Source organism: Schistocerca serialis, chromosome 6, assembly GCF_023864345.2.
Source record: "Schistocerca serialis cubense isolate TAMUIC-IGC-003099 chromosome 6, iqSchSeri2.2, whole genome shotgun sequence".
Lineage (NCBI taxonomy): Eukaryota > Metazoa > Arthropoda > Insecta > Orthoptera > Acrididae > Schistocerca > Schistocerca serialis.
The window spans coordinates 581,706,648-581,721,332 of record NC_064643.1 but is presented as its reverse complement, the minus strand read 5'-3'; positions in this window follow the sequence as shown (position 1 = coordinate 581,721,332).

The following is a 14,685-nucleotide window of genomic DNA, read 5'->3' as shown; positions in this document are numbered from 1 at the left end:
TTTAAATTATCAGTATTTTCAGTTAAGCACCAGTTCGTCATTTCCTCCACACACAACACATTGAACGATCACAGCATGTCACCTTACTGAATTATTAGGTAATAGAATATTTGTTGTGAAGTTAGTGCATATTAGTTAAGTTTGTTCTTTATTTATTTATCAGAAAGCACATGGGTATCAGATAGCCGTGGCATTCAAAGCTAAGAAGGAAATTGTATTTGTTCCATGTAAAAGAATTTAACGTTTACTATGTGATGGATATTATTATTACTTTATTTAGAACTTGAGGGTGGTAAAGCTTTGATTATTTAAATATGTTAAAATGTAAAATAATGTAGAATAATCTGTAGCCAATCAGAGGAACGGCTTCAGGAAAGGGAACTGCCCTAGTCAGTTGAGCGATATTCGGCGCGGGAAACGCGGCTGGGGACGGGCAGAGAGACAGTTCGGCTGGAGACACCAAAGTGAGCAGTTCGGATGTTGACGCGAAAGCGGACGGTCGGTCTTTTAGGCAGCTAGGAGGTGAAACGAATTAGAAAATTTCGCGTTGTGTGGTAACTCGGGCCATAGTCTCTGAGCGGCGAGCAGCGCGCACCTGGTGTGAACTCTAAATATGACCACTTTCGCTACTAGTTTGCTTTCTGAATAAACATTATTCTAACCAAATCGCAGTTGAGTGGCCTACATCATTTATGGGTCGTTAATTTAGTTCCCGATATTATTATTGTTGTTAGTATATGTTATATTAACTTCGTATTTCGCAAATTGCCATCAGCCAGACAATTTAACCAAACGGTCACAAGTGTCTAATTTAAGGTGTGTAATGCGACACATGCGGTTCAACACCTAGACGAGTTTGAGTCAATATAATTCGATAAAGGGGAACCGCATGTGAGCCCGAGCATCTATGGGATGTGGGCGCGCACGATTAATAGACAACCAAGCCAGCAATGACGTCAGGGTACTTATCAAGCGGGGTAGTGTTTGCAGGGTAGTCCCACATCCACAGTCGCTGTGTACACAGAAAAATACGGTGCAGTGTGGCACGGAGAAGACGTCTACAGACTCTCTGCTGTGGACAGCTATAGGAATAATGGAAGCAGGAGACTCACAAACTGGTATGGCCCAGTGGGTTAATATGAATCGTTCTGTTGTTTCTCGGATGAGGCGACAGTTTAGAGAGACCGAAATTGTTCCCGGAGACCAAGACAGGGCCAACCACGTGTGACATCGGAAAGAAAGGACCGTTATTTAGCTGTAAGGACACGACGGTACCGGCTTAGTGCTGCACTGTAACTGGCATCTGACCTCACAGCATCCCCTGGACGTGTTGTAACGATGCAAACGGTGAACAGAAGGCAGAATGTCCTTTCTAGTTGGAGACCTGCTGTCTGTTTATCTTTGGCTTGCCTTTACAGAAGAGGACGTGTAGAGTGGAGCCGTCAACATGCCACCTGGACGGTCGAGCGGTGGATCAATGTTCTTTTCACAGATGAGTCCCGATTTGGTCTCGAGAGATTCTCGCCGAATTCGCATGGGCGTTATTGTCTCAACATGAGGTTGATGACATCATTCACAGCATGTCGCGTAGTTTTCAGGCCTGTATTGGTGCCAGAGGTGTTCACACCCCATACTGAGCTTATTAACCGGTTGTCAGAGTGTGTCTGGAAATCCGTTAAGTTGAAAAAAAAAACGAAGAACATTTTTGTCTACCGTTTTGTCTGTAGCAGTTGATTAAGTTCTGTATTCTTTACACTGTTTCAGCTTTACTATCACCTGTTTCTACATACACCAATTTATGTTCTTTTATTTTCAATTCCTTTCCTTTGCAACGAGTGCACGCATTCGTCTGGAATGTGGAAAGAGCGAGACAGCGCAGGATTACCGCACATTTTGCGGCTGCCTACAGCCAGGATGCTGAGGTTTCTTATGTCACCCTTGCTGTGATGTCGCCTGTTAGGTCGGTCACAGGCTCCTTATTTCACGCACGGCGAGGTCACAGCGAACAACGATCCAGTGCTCTGCTGGTACTACTCCTGTGTCATAGCCGTTACAGGTTTCATACGCCTGTTTAGAGCACAGCATGGCATGATTACTGCTAGTTGTAGTCTACAAATGTTTGCAGATATTATTTCTTGATGTCTCCTGTTTTGGGAGACGTTGGCGATCAGTCTGTCCTCTATTAATTTTGTTTCCATTGTTTCGCTCGTTAATTTAAATTGACATTTTCTGAGTCACAATCTTCGTTCTGTTCCGTTTCGGTTACTCCTATGGGTCAGGCTCATCTTGCCTGTCCGGTTCGTCTGTACAGACTTGTTCATGTGTATTCGGCGTGCTTTATAAGTGATTTAGTGTCAACGGCTCTGTTAAGGTTTTGCCATTAGTCTGGCTCTCTTACGGATTCGTAGATGTCGCTGCGTCTGAAATTTGTCACTCGGGCCCGCAAGTTGTGACGGTTCATTAAGTGAGGCTTTAGACTGTAGATACAGTCAATCTCTATACCGGTCTCGCTCTAGTTAAAGGGAAAATGCGAGAAACCTGCTAGCACGGCCGCGAGGACAACTCGTTGCATAAAGAGGCGGCGGCAGAGGGGGTGGAAAGCCACACGCTCGCGGACTATGACCCTGGGAATGCTGTATACAGCAAATTTTACCCGTTCTCAGAAGCGTTTGTAGTGGCGTCTTTGTGAGTCCTAGACGTGTTATGGAGCCATAGCAGCTTCGGCAACTCTGAGGCTCTTTTTCAAACACAAAGGAACGTATGTCGGCCCCTATCAGACGCCGGACACAGAAAAGTTAATCCGTTCTCAGAAATGTTTGTCACAACACCTCTTCAATCCCTGGAGCTGTTATGGAAACATATCGGCTCCGGGAACTCTGAGAACGTTTTGCAAACACTGAATGCTTCTGTGTCGGCATCTCCCAAGTGTTACTTTCCCGTTGACTGTAATCTGTTAGGTTCTCAGGACACAGTTATACCGGGAATTTCATTTGGGAAGAGCGAGAGACGCAGGGAGGGGGGGGGGGATAATAAGGACCTGAGTGACCAGTGAGATATCGTCTTTGTCGTTCTTTATGAGACAGTTAACCAATGGAGAGCTGAAGCCAAAATATGATTATCGGGGTACAGGAGCTGGAAAAGCAGCGAAGGCAGACGCTGTTAGGAGTCGAGGCTACAATTGTAAATGGGATGTGCTAACTTTCACATGAGGAGTCGAAAGCGGATTGGGGGGTCGGTCTGAACCATTAAAGAACGGACAGATGCAGCGCTCCCTGTCAAATGTAAAGCGACGCAGGAAACTTTGCATAGTTTTCTGTAAGGACGGAACCAAGCAATTATAATCGGTCGAAGACTAGAGGACACGTAATGTGGCTGCTTCACAATCTTCCAGGAAGAACTGAAAGTGTCTAAAGATGTTACACAGGCTAGACTTAACCGTACATGTCGAAGTGTAAGGATGAAGAAGTGTTTATTAAGAAATACAAATGCTGAGGTCAAATTAAACCTTATTTTTCAAAGAGTTAAAAAAGAAGAAACTTTTATTAAATAATGTCAATAAAACCTCTTTCATTTATAATTTGTACTGCCATGTCATTTCAACAGACAGTATTTTCACCAGTAAGTACATTTAGGTCCTATGTGCAGGCATTTCACTTTCAGTCAGTCGAAACATTGGTGCGTATAGGATAAGATTATACGGGGTGTTAGGGGTCTAAGTACAGATATTTTTATTCGTGATAGATCACAATGTACTGAACAAATTAGTATCAGTATTTAATTCATTTGTAGGCTAATAATTACAGTTAGTTGGACTAGTATGATTTTAGGTCGGTTAATACCTTCAAGTACATGTGGCAAGTGCAAGCTATTAAAGCTTATTTTCCCCTGAGCAGCAGGTGAGGTATTGACATGTGGTAGTGTGGACGCAATACGGGTAGTCTGCACCGACAGATGTAGTCCACCTGACGGTACTGTTACGACCATGCAGGAAACAGGAGACAGTAAATTATTTGACGTCTTTGGGAGAAGAGTATTGGATGCTGAGAGAAACTAATTAACACACTGATGTGGTACACATTGAGGTACCAATGATCACAGTGCCTGCACTTGTACCCTAAAATCCTGTATATACAGGGGTGAACCGAAAATGAAGACACCAAAAGGTTAACACTTTACCACGTTTAATACGGTGTAGGGAAGCCGTTGGCACTGAAAACAGCTTTCAGTCGCTGCCGAATGGATAAACACACGTCTTACATGGTATTCAAGAGAATCTTACACCATTCTTCCTGCGAAATACCGCGGGGTAGCCGCGTGGTCAGGGGCGTCTTGTCACGGTCCGCACGGCTGCCCCTGTCGGACATTCGAGTCCTCCCTCGGGCATGGGTGTGTGTGTCGTCCTTAGCGTAAGTTAGTTGAAGTTAGATTAAGTAGTGTGTAAGCTTAGAAACCGATGACCTCTGCAGTTTGGTCCCATAAGACCTTACCAAAAAATTTCCAATTTTCCTGAGAAATGGTGACAAGTTGAGGTAACTATGATGGAGGTAGACCTATGGTGCCCAGGGGAGATATGACAATCCATTCCCGTGCTGACAAAACCAGTGGCGTTCGATGCAAGCTATGTGAACAGGGACCCTGTCATCTTGGAACTCAGCATCGCCATTAGGGAACAAACGTTGTGACATGGGATGGACCTGATGAGCTATACTGGTCACGTAATCCTTTGCAGTAATGCGACCTTGCAGATCAGTCATGGGGACCATAGAATAAAACGATACAACTGCCCATATCATCCCCAAACCCCTGCCACGTTTCACTCTGGGGACGTAAACTCGGCCAGAAGTTGGAGTCAATGTAAACAACTGATTGTTACAGTAGATGCACCAAATAGCTGCTTATAATGAGCAATCTTTATTTACATTTACAACAGACATTTTTACAAGTACCTTCAATTACAGTTTTGGTGAGAACAGATATGGATGTCAATGTCATTCATATTAAAGTAGCTGTCTTGTACTCACGTCTAGATTGATGTGACGTCCATATTACGTCGCTGGTGGACTATTTTGTAACGGTCACTGCTTCAATAAGACGGCAGGACTCAACAGGACCAGCCATACCTCTGAGGATGTCAAATAATGGTTCAAATGGTTCTGAGCACTATGGGACTCAACTGCTGAGGTCATTAGTCCCCTAGAACTTAGAACTAGTTAAACCTAACTAACCTAAGGACATCACAAACATCCATGTCCGAGGCAGGATTCGAACCTGCGACCGTAGCGGTCTTGCGGTTCCAGACTGCAGCGCCTTTAACCGCACGGCCACTTCGGCCGGCTCTGAGGATGTCCAACGTAGTATTGGACGAAACGTTAGGAATAGAAGTATTCCATGGACCACGGCCATATAACCCGGAAGAATTATCAACAACAGTACCATCCGGTCGTGAAAGCCTTCATTGTATGACTGCTTTAATAAGATTGCAAATGTTGTTGTCAAGATGATGAAATTATATGTTACTTAGACGTGTAAGCAGTTTGACAGTTCGCTAAATGTTTGACGGCGCTAAATGTTTACAAAAAAATTACGCAGATGAACAACGATATTATTTTACTAACTAAAATTTGTTACGATTATCTTTGGTTGTGGCATACGATACTTCCGATTTATCCATTTCCGTGTTCTAAGAGTTCAGTAATGTTTTAAAGATAGTAGTTGTGTCTAAATTCAGTATGTTTGTCAAATATTTCCTGCGGGTATTTTGTCGTGTACATATAAATTTCTAACTCCTCAAGAATTTTCACTGCAAAACCTTTTGATATTCCGTGCAGAATCTGTAGTGCATTTTCGATCGAATCAGCAATGTAATTTTGATTTTTCAAGTTTAGAAAGCAGCTCGACTGATTATATTCGATCTCGCTAGTCCGTTCTTCATATCTCATGTTAAAATCTCTTCCTTTTTGGCCAATGTAAAAGCTATTACAGATGCCACATGTGATTTTATATATGCCTGGGTTATCATATTTCGGTGTTCTAGTGGTTGCGGAAGGTAATTTTATTGAAAGGCTGTTATTGTTTCGAAAGGCTAGACAGATATTTGTAGCTTTGAAAAGTGCATTAATTCTGTTAAAGATTCAACCAACGTAGACTGCTGGTGCGTATCTTATGTTCTGTGTCACTCATGTTTCTCCAGTTAGGCATATCTCGCTATGTATTGTGTTCTGCTTTGTTATTTTACATTTGTAATATAATTTTCTGATTATGTTGGGGTAAAAATCATTTGTATATCCTATATAACGAAGAAAAAATGTGTAAACAACACTCATCGGAACAAACGACATTTCTCCATTATTCTATACGCCATGTTTTCTGGCTTCGGCACCACGTTTCCTTGTTACGATCATTCGCCTCACGATTGAGTAGCTTTGGTATTCCAGGTGCTCTGCAGTTCCCTGCTTATCGAGCCCCCTTCACATTGTTTTGGTGCTGACAGGGTGTGTGAGTATGACATTCAGTCCAATGTGACTTTTGCAGTTCTTGTCCCCTTCAGTGACCATCCGTCACTCAACACAAACTTTTGTCCGCGTTGTGACTCAGCGGATGACGTTTTTCCTCTTTCCCTGAGTGCGGTACAAGTCTTCGATACGGTGTCTCTTGGACCACGGAACACCTCGGCTACTTTGGTTACGAAAGCACTTATCATATGAGCGCCAACTATTTGCCCACGTGGGAATTTATGTAACTCGGGCATAATGATGTCGCACTTCAAATTAAAACAGTAACAGCGCTCGGTCGCAAAAAAAGAAGTCTTTTGACCTAGATTTCGGCACAACTATATGGGCCTTCATAAGTAGTAAAACACTCAAACTGGCCTATGAAAAAAGAACAAAATTATAGGCGTCTTTTAAGTGTAAGTACTCACTAACAGTACAAAAAAGAAACAATACTTACATGTCACGTATAAAATAAATATCAAGCGATAAAGATTTAGTCACGAAATTTTTGAAACAGAATGCGTGGAAGGCAAGCCACTATAGGCTGCTCACACATGTCGAGGTACAGGTAGCATCAGACGGAGGCGGCGCCCAAATTAGCAATTGCGAGCTGGTGAACATTACACCAAGAGGGCCATCTAGTAGCCGCAAAACAGACAGGCTATTTTACACTCAAAATGCAGACAGACAAATATTATGATGAACATTATTTAGTACATGAAGTAAAGGGCAATATTTTATCCGCCCGCAGCAGACATGGTAACATTTTGTCAACATAATAGCTTAGCAGTGCAGTTTAAAGGCTGAAAACGGCATTTTGTAATTACAAAGGGAGCTGGATAACTCAGCGAGTAGAGAAACGGTAAAACATTAAATGCAGCAAATATAAACCATTTAATAAACAAAAAATTATGAATCGCCTTAGACAGAAAGATATTTTCGATAACTGCACGAGGTAACATGAAATCAAATATCAAGTAACGGCTTTATACCGTTGAAGAAGCTTTTATTATGTAATTTCATGACATTCGGGTGACGAACAGAAACTTGGTCATAAAGACAAGCCAAAAAAGCTGTGGAAATGCCCTTTGCTGTACATCACGTGTCCGGTAGAGCTAAAATGTGAATAACAATTCAGTAATAATAACAATAGCAAGAACGCTCCCCCTTAAATCCACATTTTTACTCTGCAGTTCACAATTAAGTGTGGTTTCGTAGAAATGCTTCCAGACTATTTGTCGACCATTCTGTGCTGGAACGGCCCGTGAGACTAATGAACAACTATATGATCCCGTGCGAGCTCTGATTTCTCTCATTTTTTTGCGATGGTCTGTTCTACCGATGAAGGTGGAACTCTACAGAATACCATGGCCTGCGGACGAGAGAGCTTATGACTCGATACCATATCTGTGACACTCTTTCCCCTGTTTCGCGATGATACAAAACGTGCTGCCTTCCGTTGATCTTTTTCAGTGTCCTCTGTCAATGCTATCTCCTAAAGATCCCCAAGCAGCACAGCAATACACCAGCTGGAGGGAGGCAAGCGCAGTGAAGGCAGTCTCTTTTTTGATTTGTTGCATCTTCTGTGTTCTGCCATCAAAACGCTACCTTCCGATCGCCTTACAATATTTTATATGTGACGGTTCTAATAAACGATATTTGCAATCGTTATCTCTAGATATTTAGTTGAATCGACATTCTTCAAATCTGTGTGATTTATAGAAATATTAATAGTATTCATTTGGGGGACAGCACAATTTTTGTTGTTTATGATAAACTGCCACTTTCAGTACAATGTACATAGCTTGTGTAAATCATTTTGCAATGCGTTTTGATCTTATGAAGAGTTGATTGGGCGATATTCGACCACATCTCCCACTAGGAACGTAATACGGCTGCTCAGATGTCTCCTTAATCGTTTATACCGATTAAGAACAGCAGAGGTCTATAACACTATGTACCACTTCGAATTCTCCAGAGGACTATTCGTCCGTTACTAGGAACTGTGACCTTTCTGACGGGGCACCACAAATCCAGTCAAACAACTGAGACGACGCCTCATAGGCACCCAATTTGATTAGAAGCTGCTTGTGAGAAATGGTGTGAACAGCATTCAGGAAATCTAAAAATATAAAATCAATTTGACGTCCTCTGTGGACAGCGCTATTACTTCGTGTGGATAAAGAGCCATTTGTGTTTCATAAGAAAGATATTTTCTGAACCCGTGTGTACTTTGAGGTATTTCATGATTTAGAAACGAAATATATATTCCAAAATTCGACAAAAATTTTTGGATTCCCCATGATTCCATTAGTCGTCCAAAAATGTAACAGGTTTATAGAAATAGAAAGCACGTTTTATAAGTATATTTCTTTAATTTTACATAGTTTGACTCGCTAAGCATTCTTTGCAAATCAAATAAGAACCCGTCAAACCTAAAAATGTTTGAGACTTGATTAATAAACAGTAGAGAAACGTTACGCTGATGATTTTAGTGCTTCAGTCCTTCTACATAGCCTTGCCCCATTTGGTCATAGCTTTGATACAGGGGTGTAAAATTGTTACAAAACTCCTATTTTAGGATGTTGTTCAAATCGCGCGTCACTTTGTCTTTAATGTCGGTTGTGACGTCAAAGCATCGGCCCTTCATGGGAATTTTCACATTTTGTCACTTTGTGGTAGCTTTGGAGTAGATAACACGAAATATTGCTTATCGTGATGATTCTTTTAGATAAAGAACTGTCTGTGTTTTGTATGTCAGTCAACTATCGGCAGGCTTCCAGGTGTCGTTTTCCTTCGGGAGTCAAACTGTGCGGAATAAACTTTCCATACGCTTTCCTCTTCCTCAAAACATTGTGGAGAATGCGTTGAACATTTTATTTCGATATTCTGCGCCGCATGTTCAGGTAATACATTTTTGCACTGCTTTTAGAAAAAGTGTATTTCAAAAAAATTACATGATACTGTTGATACATTTGTTAACTATGTTCCCACACAATCACCATCCCACTCAATGCTTCTGGTGAGCACTGGCACAGGCCTTTTTATGCTCTCCCTGAAGAACTCTCCCGCCATTCCTTTCCCCACTTAGGAACTTCTTTCTGCACCTTTCGGTGGCTGGAAATTTAATTGTACACCTGGATGCCTTCAGGGATCGGAAAAGATGTTAACCTTGAGATGCCAAGTCGCGGTATTTGTGTAGGTACTCAAAACATCCCAACCAGTCGACTCCAAGAGCGCCTTAGTGGCTAAATCTGAGTGAGGACGGAAGTTGTCGTGCAATACGCACACTCCTCTCGCCAGTATCTCCAATCCTTTCCTTTTGAATGCCCCTTTCGAGATTTTTAGGGTCTCGCAAATGCGTTGTGCATTTATGGTCTCCCCCTGAGGCAAAATTTCGACCAAAGTGGTGCCTTTTGGGTCCCAAATTGGTTCAAATGGCTCTAAGCACTATGGGACTTAATATCTGAGGTCATCAGTCCCCTAAAAATTAGAACTACTTAAACCTAGCTAACCTAAGGACATCATACACATCCATGCCCGAGGCAGGATTCGAACCAGAGACCGTAGCAGCAGCGCGGCTCCGGACTGAAGCGCCTAGAACCGCTTGGCCACTTCGGTCGGCGATGCTATTGACCCAAATTTTCTTGTGCTGCTCTGTCAGCTGTTTTGGAACCCATCTCACGTACAGTATCGGTATCCAAGCGTATTCGTGAGTGCTTTGTATAAGAGAGTTATGGAGTGCAGCGGGAACATAGCAGAAATTTCATCCACACTGTCATCGGCGACCTTCAAGAACACTCAGTTTTTTGCACCAACTCGTTAGTCAGAATCGACTGTCTTCCACTTCTCTGTTCGTCGTGAGCATTTGTTCTGTCTCCACACCATTTAAACACACTCGTCCTGCTCATAACACCTTCATCGTGAACCGTTTAGATTCGTGAAAAAATTTCGTTAGATGTTACTCCTTCCGCGAGCAGCAGGTGCATCACAGCTCGTTGCTGCACGAGAAAGGTTTTCTTACAGACATCTTTCACGTAACTGGACTGCCGTGTTCCTGCGATGCTCAGTGTTGCCACCCCTTAAAAAATAAGAAACTACAGCCCTTTATGGTCACAGTGCACTTACTTCGTGAACGAGCCTCGTATATTGCGAATTTGAAACAAGTTAACGCACTACGGCCGTACGTCTAGCACATGTGTTGTTTATAGTTGTTAGTTCACGCTGCCACCGCTGGCGTCGCTTGTAAATCAGGAACAAGATCAATCTGAGTACATTTTGGACGGACCGTGTAAGTGGACCTGCAGTGTCTGAGTAAATAAATGTAAATTCATAATACAAGAACGACTCATTGCATTTTCCCTTTCTTCTGTGCTTAGGCACTGTGCCTGCTCATATTCCAGCACCGTATGTGACTGCGCTCAGCATTAGATTACAATTCTCGTACCACGTTTGACGACAAGACAATGCCGTGAATTTCGCCACCGCTTAATAAAAGGACTGCACGTCCTCCAAAAGGGCGATCCTTCCACCTGACCGTCCCCGTGCGGCGTCTCCACCTCTCTACACCGCACGCTGGGCCACAACTCTCCTTGACGCAGAGTCTTATTGAATAATCGCGACGTGATTCATAAATAATGGCCCGGGCCCCTAGAAATAGCGGGGCGTTCATCTGAGCGGATGCCAGCCACCGTGCAACCGGGCCGTGAGAAAGAGCGCGCACGCGTGGGGGCCTTTGCGTGCGGACTCGTGTGTGTGTGTGTGTGTGTGTGTGTGTGTTAGTGTGCGTGTATGAAGCTTGCTAGAAATGAGGAGGGAGGGGGTATAGGGGAGGGGGGGGGGGGGGGAGGAGACAGTATGTCGCAGGAGCTGCTGCCGCTTCCGCGGAGGCGGTTTATGGCGGCGCGGGTAGCTGTTCCTCAGCAGGAGTTAAAAGCCCGTTTAGCGGGGGGCCTCTTCTTTAGCCTCGCTAGGCTCGCCTCTCGAAGAGGGGAGACGCTTATGGATCGCCGTTCATATCGGAGCCCACCCCTCGCCTCCGGGGCTAACGTGTGGCGACGCAACCCGAATTCTTTAAAAGTTGTCCCAACTTTATGGGCTTACTCTTACGACGAAAGGGTTTGCCCAAATTGTGAACGGTTACGAGATGAATGAATTATGCCGATGAAAGTAGAAGACGGAGGGTTTGGGCTGCCTTAAATTACGAGCGCAGTCACTCGTCTTCCAGAAATTCTCTCGTTTAATTTGGCGCTGATATCACTGCCGACCTCCCAGGCCTATACTGCATATTACTTCACTGGGTTGAGGAGAAAAATATCTAGTACTCTAATAGATTTCATATCATAAACACAAAAATAGAAAACGTAACCTGAATTGTTACTTGAATAAATATTACACTCAGTCACAATTCATAACTGCTATTTTGTCGAAAACTGACATTTTGGGACCGTTGCTGAGTGCGAAATACAAGCTGATTCTAGCAGAGAAGGAAACAGCAACCGGCTAGTGTTAATAACGCCATTTATTTTCGCAGGCACATCTAGCGCTGTGATCGGTTCCGAATCGACTGTTTCATCTCCAGACGCCTGTTCGCGTATAGATTACATTTGTTGTTGCTGATATTAGTTGTCGGCTGTTTTTCCTCCGTTCTCGCGAAAGTTCGTTGGGGTGGTGGTGCGATACAATAAAACACTACAATAAAACACTAAGTGAGGAACTATTTGTTTAGCTGTTAAACGAATTAAAAACTTGTAAACAAATCTCTAAGGTAGATTAATTTTATATACACTAAGATGTTATCTGTTCTTTCGGACATGTCCGAACAGTGCCCGAACTCTTACGGGAATCGGCAACGCGCAGCGAGTAATGAGTATAATGGGCGGGGGCACTACGAATATAGTTGAGAATGTGGGTTTCGCGGGAGGCGTGCCAGAGATAAATCCCTGCAGTCACGCTGTCCTCTGTGTCTCAGATGGATAGAGCGTCTGCCATGTAACGAGGAGATCCCGGGCTCGAGTCCCGGTCGGGGCACACATTTTCATCTGTCCCCGTTGACTATGTCAACTCCTGTAAGCAGCTAAGGGTGTTCATTTCATTGTAATTTCAGATTAATTTTAGGTTCCTTACGTCGAAATTCCGGTGCCATTATGTTGCGTTATTGACTGCTCCTGTTCACTAAACACTATAAAGTATAGAAGATGTAGAAGATACCACGGTCAGACAGGTGCCGAAACTATTGCACAATCATCTTAATGTCTCATGCATCCAAGCTGCTGACAAGAATAATACACAGAACAATGGAAGAGGAAACTGTTGATCTGTTAGATGACCATCAGTTTGGCTTTAGGGAAAAAGGTGAAGACACCAGAAAGAAAGCTTTGACTTTGCCTTCCGTAATGGAAGCTAGATCGAAGAAAAATCAGGATATGTTCATAGGATTTGTCGATCTACCAAAGGCGTTCTGAAACAGTACAAGACGTTCGAAATTCTGAGAAAATATGAGTAAACTACACGGTAAGAGAGCAGATATTCAGTATGTACAACCACCGAGAGGGAACAATGGGACTGAAAGACCAAGAATGAAGAGCTCAAATTAAAAAGCGTGTAAGACAAGGATGCAGGCTTTCGTATGTACTCTTCAGTCTACACAACAAAGAAGTAATGACGCAGAGAAAAGAAAGTTTCAAGAGTGCGATTAATATTTTGGGTGAAACGATGTAGCTGATAAGATTAGTTCATGTCATCGCTATCCATAGAGGAAGTCACGGAGAGTTACAGGTAATGTTGAATGGAATGAATAGTCTAGTGAGAATAGAATATGGATTGAGAGAAAACTCGAAAACGATAAAAACGACAAGCAGCAGAAATAAGAATAGCGAAAAACTTAACATGATCGTTGGTGGTCTCGAAGTAGACGAAGTTAAGGGATTCTACTATCTTGGAAGCAAACTAACTCATTACGGACAAAGCAATGAGTATATGAGAGGCAATGTTCGGAGGGCCAAGTTTCTACACGCTAGCTGCAGGACCCTCTGCCCTGGGTAGTCGCTTTACAAACTCATTATACGTTTGTCATGGTCTATTCTAGGTGCTATGCACCAGCAAGAAAACTTCACTGACTAATCGTGGAGACACTCCTGCAGACATTATGGCGCCGGAAGCAAAGAGACAGCTCAGAAACTGACGACCGTGTATGTACCTAAGCGACATAACTGGTGCCAGTCGAAAGTTGACACTCTACTGATTAAATAGCAATTACACCACTGACAGTCGTACCAACACCGAAGGTGTTTACGAAAACCGCGGCAAGAGTTAAGTCTAAAAGACAACCGGAATTTCAGAAAGAGAAATGAGCATTTTCGCAGGACTCATATGCTAATGCCAAGACTAGAGCTCTCACTGGTCGCTAATATGTGACGTGAATATTTCTGCGGCTCATAAGGCAAGAGAAGTGGAGTCACAGAGGAACTTTCCTCTCTTCCGATGTGTGAAACAAACAAGCACGGGCCTCAGTAGTTTCATCCAGGTTTTTGGTGGAGTTGTTTTTGGTGAGACGTCAGAGTTGGAGACAGGGAAAGTACACTAAACATTCAGTTCTGGAGAGCAGCAGAGAAAAGATTCAGCTTCAGGTAGCGGCAGAGAGAACATTTGGTGTTGGAGATTAGTGGAGAACACCAGCTTTCTGTTACTGAACTCGGTGGTGATCGTAAGTGATCGTTCATGGTCCAAGGCGGTACCTAGAATAGTAAGTGTTCCTGCTGCAGTATTAGGATATAACGGAGTTCGGCATCGTGTTCTGTTTAGGAACTTTGTGACCAAACTAAAGTCGTTTCACAGCAATGTTTCTTGATTTTATCGTTTCAATTCTTTCAGGATTCGGAACTCAATGACATTGCTATAGTGGATCTTGAATTACCTTGGCTTGCTCTTAGCTAGCCCAGTGCACATCTTAACTCTGGTGCATGTCTAACCTCTCCTTAATGCCATGGGTAACGCAGTTATTTCTACATCATTTAAGGTCGTTCCAGTCGCTGTTTGTGCAAGTAACATCTCATGCGCATTGCTTGTCACTGACAAGGGATCCCTGGAAAGCGATGTCACTAGTTCAAAATTTTTAAGGCTCATTTAAAAATGTTGTGTTAATAATTATGACGCGAAAAATATTAGCTGCTAATCACTCACTTCTATGGGATGT